The sequence below is a fragment of the Mirounga leonina genome, unplaced genomic scaffold, assembly GCF_011800145.1.
Source record: "Mirounga leonina isolate KUSES-001 unplaced genomic scaffold, KU_Mleo_1.0 Mir_98036, whole genome shotgun sequence".
NCBI classification, from domain to species: domain Eukaryota; kingdom Metazoa; phylum Chordata; class Mammalia; order Carnivora; family Phocidae; genus Mirounga; species Mirounga leonina.
Window position 1 is genome coordinate 1 of NW_023270923.1, and position 7,922 is coordinate 7,922.

General features: G+C 39.5%; 1 pseudogene; it reads left to right on the forward strand.

Moving 5' to 3' along the window:
* Nucleotides 1-5,810: 5,810 nt before the first annotated feature.
* On the forward strand, nucleotides 5,811-7,022 carry LOC118006713 (annotated as a pseudogene).
* Nucleotides 7,023-7,922: the final 900 nt, after the last annotated feature.

Below are 7,922 nucleotides of genomic sequence, written 5' to 3' on the forward strand. Positions count from 1 at the left end.
CAGTATGTCTATAATTGGCTACTTTATGAAATGGAATACTTCAGAATCCCTGTTGTGAGCTAAGAAAGCAATCATGAAGAAACATTCATTATGCACCCATCCTCATTTCTGCTTAACCAGTCCTGGGACTGACAATGGGGGATGGGCAGAGAGGAAAAACTACTGTGTACAGACCTACTGCCCTGGCAGTTAAGATCACGTTTATTTCTACTACATGTTTATTTTCTCTGTAGAAAATGAACCAAAATAGAGAAGAAAATGTTACAGAATTAAAACTATCCACAATCCCACTATACAGAGGATACAATATTTAGGAGGATTTTCAAGTTAAACATTGTTCTTGTAGTGATCTTCATCATGACACTTTCAGGAAGACTGGTATCAAAAAGTGAGCCTTATGGAACATCATAAATGAAAGAGTGATATAACTGCATATATAGGAAATTTTTTTTAAGTCTATAATACTGGGACGCCTGGTGGCTCAGTCAGTTGAGTGTCTGCCTTCGGCTGGGTCATGATCCCAGGGTCCTGGGATGGAGTCCCATTCAGCTCCCTGCTCAGCGGGGAGTGCCTACTTCCCTCTCTCCCTCTGCCTGCCGCTCCCCCTGCTTGTGCTCTCTCTGTCAAACAAATAAATAAAATCTTTAGAAAAAAAGTCTATAATACTGTATACAAATTTATTTTAAAGATTTAAAAATCTACAGAGTTTTGGCTCTAGGAAAACATACGTTACAAAAAGTATTTCAAGAAGACAAAGACTATCTGAAGAGACTCAAAGCCAGAGACTGGAAAAAACAGTCACTTATCTATATGCCCTCAAAGTCATTTAGGATGAGTTCATTTTTAGAAGTTAAAGCCTAAAATAATACACAATCCTTATATAAAGTTAATCAGCTCATTCTCTAGACTGACCTAATCCTGATAACAAAATTTAAGAAGAGCCTGCCTAAATACAAAGGCCAAACCAATTTCACTTATGCAGATACATTTTTCTTCTAAAAAACAATCAGCAAATTGAGTACAGATATTAACTGAACTGACTGAAAGAAATAATATATTTGCAGAGAATCTCCCCAGAATTTCCAAGTTATTCTGGATGGAAATCCTTCCAACTGCTTAGAAATTATAACCCTAAAATGTTACAATGACGAAACATGTAGCTCCACCCCCCGAATCTTCTAGACAGGTTATCTTGTCTTTTCTTAACATTGTACGACTTAAGGATGGAAGCCTACACACACACCCCAAATGTAATTCAACACTTACAAAGAATTCATTACCGGCCCTAACATGAGCCTGAATGAGGGAAACTCAGGACTCACGCCTCCTCTGCCATGCCACTGTGATGTCACTCTCATCCTCAAGCACGATCAGCTCCTCCTTATCTATTTTATTTGGCCTAGGCACCTATGTTAGCACTGATCCTTTACCATCCAGTATGTCACATTACTGCCATCTGCCCCTGCAAATGTTCTTTTCTTTTAAGCAACTAATGTAACATTAAAAAAATGCATTTGGATTGGGGCGCCTGGCTGGCTCAGTCAGTAGAGCATGTGACTCTTGACCTTGGGGTTGTGAGTTTGAGCCCCATGTTGAGCACAGAGATTACTTAATGAAAAAAAGAAAACTTCTTAATGCATTTGGATAATACCATAAACCATTACTTTATTTTTTGAAGATTTTATGTATTTATTTGAGAGAGAGAGAGTGTGCGCAGGAGCAGGGGGGAAGGGCAGAGGGAGAGGGTGAAGCAGACTCCCTGCTGAGCAGGGAGCCTGACACGGGGCTCAATCCCAGGACCCTGAGATCATGACCTGAGCCAAAGGCAGTCGCTTAACCAACTGAGCCAACCAGACACCCTGTAAATCATTACTTTAAAAGAAACGAGGTTTATCTAAATGAAGAAATATCACTATTATTCCGAGCAGACATGTCTTAGTAACCTAAGGGCTATAAGATTAGTTTGCAGGACATCATACCTACTAACAAATAAGGAAAAGAATATAGATGTACTACCACACACAGATTATTTATCAATTAAAACAACTTTTCCTACCCATTATGTAAGAGAATACCAACAATTATGCTCTTACAACCTTAGGAACACTGGTGATTAGTACTATTAAAGGAGAGGCATGGATTGAGGTCTACTTAACTCCCAATTAGCAGCTTGGGTAAAGAAAGGATCTTTACTACAGTAATCATGTTACCCCATGCACAAGGCCTATTCTAATATTAAAACTTAATCCTTATTCTTACATACATCCTCAAAAAATATTTGAGAAAATTAGTCAAATTAGCTGTATATGCTCCCCCCCCAAAAAAAAACCCCAAAAAACCCAAATCAACAAAAAGCCCAAGTATGACTTTTAGCACAGAGAACCATTCAAAGTACTCTAATTGCCTTCTCTCTCACTAACTGCCTTTAAAGAAGCTTCTTGGCTCTATCTCAGTCCAATTGAAGAAAATGATTAAAAACATTATTTGCTCATTCTTTTTTTTTTAAAGATTTTATTTATTTATTTGAGAGAGAGAGAGAATGAGAGAGAGAGAGCATGAGGGGGGGAAGGTCAGAGGGAGAAGCAGACTCCCCGCCGAGCAGGGAGCCTGATGCAGGACTCGATCCCGGGACTGCGGGATCATGACCTGAGCCGAAGGCAGTTGCTTAACCAACTGAGCCACCCAGGCGCCCCTATTTGCTCATTCTTTACTAGTATTTGTCTACTTAAAATACAGTGAATACTACCAAAACTAGCACAAGACATTTCTTATTATAGCTTATTTTCCTTTCATTAAAGTTGCCTTACCCATTTATGTGAACCTACTAAAATGCAACATTTGCATATTTTTAAAAGGAAAGACTTAAAATGCTATTTTCAATTACACTTCTAATCCTATTTGAATCAATGTGAATATATTGACAAAAGAATTGTTCTTTCACAATCAACATGAACAATGAAAGAAAAAGCAAGTGTTCTGTGAGCTTAAGCACTTATGCCTTAAGTGTATAAAAATAGTAGTTCTCACATGTATTTAGGTGATGGAGTACCAGAAACATTTATGAAACATTTACATGGGCAACTTTTAATTTTTTTTAATTTATCTTTTTTTTTAAAGATTTTATTTATTTATTTGACAGAGAAAGACACAGCGAGAGAGGGAACACAAACAGGGAGTGGGAGAGGGAGAAGCAGACTCCCTGCCGAGCAGGGAGCCCGATGCGGGACTCGATCCCGGGACTCCAGGATCACGACCTGAGCTGAAGGCAGCCGCTTAACCAACTGAGCCACCCAGGCGCCCATGGGCAACTTTTTAAAGAACATTTAATTTTATGTATCTGGAGCTGGTATAATTAATAGGTTTCAATTATTTAATAATTATAGAAGAAAATGTAAATTGAGTTAGTTTTCTGCAAACTGGAAAATAATTATTGCCTTCATTAATTTAATACTATGTTATAAGGAAACTCACTTATCTTAGATCATTTCTCCCCCACTAGAATGGCTATCATCAAAAAGACATATAATACCAAGTGTTGGTGAGGATACGGAAGAACTGGACTCCTCATACACTACACCACTGGTGGGAATGCAAGATACTGCAGCCACTTTGGAAAACAGTCTGGCATGTTCTCAAATGGCTAAATACAGACTTACCACATTACTCAGCAGTTCTGCTGCTAGGATTATATCCCAGAGAAAGAGAACCTATATTCACATAAAAACTTGTGTACAAATGTTCATAATGACATTATTTGTAATAGTCAAAAAGTGGAAACTCCCAATGTCCATCAACTGATGAATGGATGACCACAATGTGGTAAAGCCATACAATGGAGCAGGATTCCACTATAAAAAGGAACGAAGAACTAATACATGCTACGACATTGATAAACCTTGGAAACATGCTAAGTGAAAGAAACCCAGACACAAAAGGCCACATATTGTGTAAATCCATATGAAATGTCCAGAATAGGCAAATCAATAGGGACAGGGGCTGGCCAGAGACATGAAAGGAAGTGCCTGCTAATGGGCATTGGTTTCTTTGTGGGGTGGTAAAAAAAATCTCCTGGAATTATAGATAGGTGATGGCTATACAGCTCTGTGGATATACTAACAGCCACTGAATTGCACACTGTAAAAGGATAAATTTTACTGTTTGTGAATTATACCTCGATTTTTAAAAGTCATGAATAAACACACAAAAAATACAGTTATTGACACTTATGGAGATATTAAATGAAGCCTATTTTAAATATTTTATCTATCATGAAAACTTACCCACCTATACATCTGTTAAGAAACTTTTTATGATGTAAACATTTCTATTAAAAAAATGTCACAACTGGCAGCCAATAACTTTTACCATGTTTCAATGTATCTGCCAAAAGTTTAGATTTAAAAAGACTTAAAAAGACGTGTTGCAAATTAAAACAAAACCAAGTATAGGATTACATCAGTTATCTGCATTATCTCTAGGGGTGGTTCATGAATCATTGGTACATTTTGAATACCGTAAAAGATCCTGATTACAGACTTACTTACACAAAGTAAATAACATAAATTTTTGACTCAATCAAATTTCTACCAAGAAGTCAATGACTGTTAATTTTTATTCTGTACCACAATAAATGTCCAAAACCTAATGTGTAAGCTTTTGTTATGTCTCAATTCTGTTAATTCCCTTCTGGAAAAAAGAATTCTACAGGAACTCAGAACAACTGTAGGTAATAACTTGAAATCTGATTAATTCAAATTAATATTACTGGAGGACTATATGAATTATTACTACATGAAAATAATAATGTGTGAATTATTAATATACTAAAATAACCTTACTATAGCTACTACAGAGAGTAATTCATTTTAATTCTAGCAAAGTATTTTCTGAATTGCCAAGCTAAGAACCTGCCTAGGTCTACCTCATTAAGTCAACAACCATTCTCTAAGCAGTTATGTCCACAATATTGCAAGGAATACAAAGATATTAGCCCCCAGACTCAAGGAGTCTACAGTATAATACAAGATGAAAGTGAGCAGGTAATATAAACTGGGGACAGACTACAAATGTTGAGAATCTTATAGTTTAACCTATAGGTAGTAAGGAAAGCATTAAATGATCTGAATCATCTACTCCTATGTTAGACAAGGAGAGAAGAGGTACAGGAAGACCAAACGGGAGACTCACACAATAGTCTGGATGATGAGGATGAAGAATCTAAATTAAAGTAAGGGCAAGGGAAGGACAGATGAGGAAAGGCTCTCAAGTCTTATTTACGAGGTAGAATCAACAGGACTTGGGAGCTGCATAGAGAGAAGGCAATATCACCTAGAAATTAAGGCTTGCATATGCTTTGAAAACACTCCTGGGTAGGAGGTTTGGCTTCGACTCATTTCAGCTGTGTATGCTGGGCAATGACTTCCATCTCTACGGGTTTCCGTTTCCTCTGTAAAATGGAGGTAATAATAGTGCTGACATATCATAGGGTTGTCATGAGGCTGAATTAGAAAAGAATGCATGTAAAGCACTTAGCACTGAGCCTGCTACATAGGATGACAAGGTTAACAGTAATCCCACTGACCAGGATAGGAAATACAGGAAGAACTGTAAATAGGGATAAGCGTGGAGATTAGCTAAGCATACTACATTTCTGCTTCCGGCCCAATCTGTAAGTCTAGAGAATGGTGAATACTACAACAGGATTTGTGAAAGTAAATTAAAATATAACTAAAGATTTCTAGCTATGAAAGGCCTTGAACACCTTGCTATCGGATTTGGACTGAATAAAAAATCTACTGTCTCCTAAATACAAAGTTTAGAGCTCATATAATATATGATGCCATTTATTTTCCAGGTGAGAAAACGAAGACCCACAAAATGAAGAAACATCCCAAAAGTCACACCAGTCATCGATATACATAGTATGAGCACATTAATAAATTAAATGCTGGCTCTCTCCTCCTCCACATTCGACACAGAGTTGCATCTTCTGGTGCAGTGCCAGCCGAGTCCCCAAGACACGACAGTGGAGTTTGGAGCAAATGGATTTGGCCATTTTGAGTGCCTGGTCACCAGGGCTGCTTTTAACTCTGGCAAAGTGGATACTGTCACCATCAATGAGCCCTTCATTGACCTCAACTACATGGTCTACATGTTCCAGGATGATTCCACCCATGGCAAATTCAACGGCACAGTCAAGGCTGAGAAAGGGAAATTTGGTTTTTCTTCGATGGAAAACCCATCTCCATCTTCCAGGAGTGATGTCCGGCCAACAACAAATGGGGTGATGCTGGTACTGAGTATATTGCAGAGTCCACTGGGGTCTTCACCACCATGGAGAAGGCTGGGGCTCACTTGATGGGTGGGGCCAAGAGGGTCATCATCTCTGCCCTTCCTACTGATGCCACCATGTTTGTGATGGGCATGAACCATGAGAAGTATGGCAACTCCCTCAAGATTGTCAGTAATGCCTCCTGCACCACCAACTGCTTGACCCCTCTGGCCAAGGTCATCCTTGACAACTTTGCATCATGGAGGGACTCAAGACTTATGACTCCATGCCATCACTGCCACCCAGAAGACAGTGGACAGTCCCTCTGGGAAGCTGTGGCATGATGATCAAGAGGCTGCCCAGAACATCATCCCTGCTTCTACTGGTGCCACCAAGGCTGTAGGAAAGGTCATCCCTGAGCTGAAGAGAAAGCTCACTGGTATGGCCTTCTGTGTCCCCACCTGCAATGTGTCAGGCATGGATCTGCCTAGAGAAAGCTGCTAAATACAATGACATTAAGAAGGTGGTGAAAGAGGCGCTGGAGGGCCCCGTCAAGGGCGTCCTGGACTACACTGAGGACCAGGTTGTCTCTTGCAATTTTAACAGTGACACCCACTCTTCCACTTTCAGTGCCAGGGCCAGCATTGCCCTCAATGACCACTTTTTCAAGCTCATTCCCTGGTATGAAAATGAATTTGGCTACAGCAACCAAGTAGTGGACATTATGGTCCACATGGCCTCCAAGGAGTAAGAGCCCCCCCCCCTGGAACACCAGCCCCAGCAAGAGCAAGAGGAAGAGAGAGGCTGTCAGATGCTGGGGAGTTCTTGCCCCAACTCACCCCCTAACTGAGAATCCCCTGACCTCCATAGTTTCCAGTTTCTATCCCAGATTCCTAAAGAAGGGGAGGGGCTTGGGGAGTCCTACCTTGTCCTGTACCATCAATAAAGTATACTGGGAGCGCCTGGGTGGCTCAGTTGGTTAAGCGACTGCCTTCGGCTCAGGTCATGATCCTGGAGTCCCTGGATCGAGTCCCACATTGGGCTCCCTGCTTGGCAGGGAGTCTGCTTCTCCCTCTGACCCTCCCCCTTCTCATGTGCTCTCTCATTCTCTCTCTCTCTCAAATAAATAAATAAAATCTTTAAAAATAAAAAAATAAAGTATACTGTACCCAGCCAAAAAATAAAAAAATAAATGCTATTCATACTCTTCATTTGCTTAACAAAACTGAGTCCTTATATAAAACTTCCTTCTATCCCCATCCTTGTGATACGGAAAATTTGAAATTACTGGGATAAAAATTAAAAGGATTTAATGTAATGTAGTGGTGATAGTTATAAACAGGTTTTCAACAAATATTATTAAAACTCTTCTTTAGGGGCAACAGTCGGTTAAGTGTCTGACTCTTGGTTCGGGTCAGGTCATGATCTCAGGGTTGTGAGATCAAGCCCCATGTCAGGCTCGGAAGTCTGCTTGAGATTCTCTCTCCCTCTCCCTTTGCCCCTCCCACTCCTGTGCACACACACACTCTCTCTCTAAAATAAATAAATAAATCTTTAACAAATAAAACTCTTCTTTAAAAAATAAGTAACTACAGAATTTTAGGAAACTCAAATTATTTTAATGATGATATAATTTTTATCTTTTTTGAAA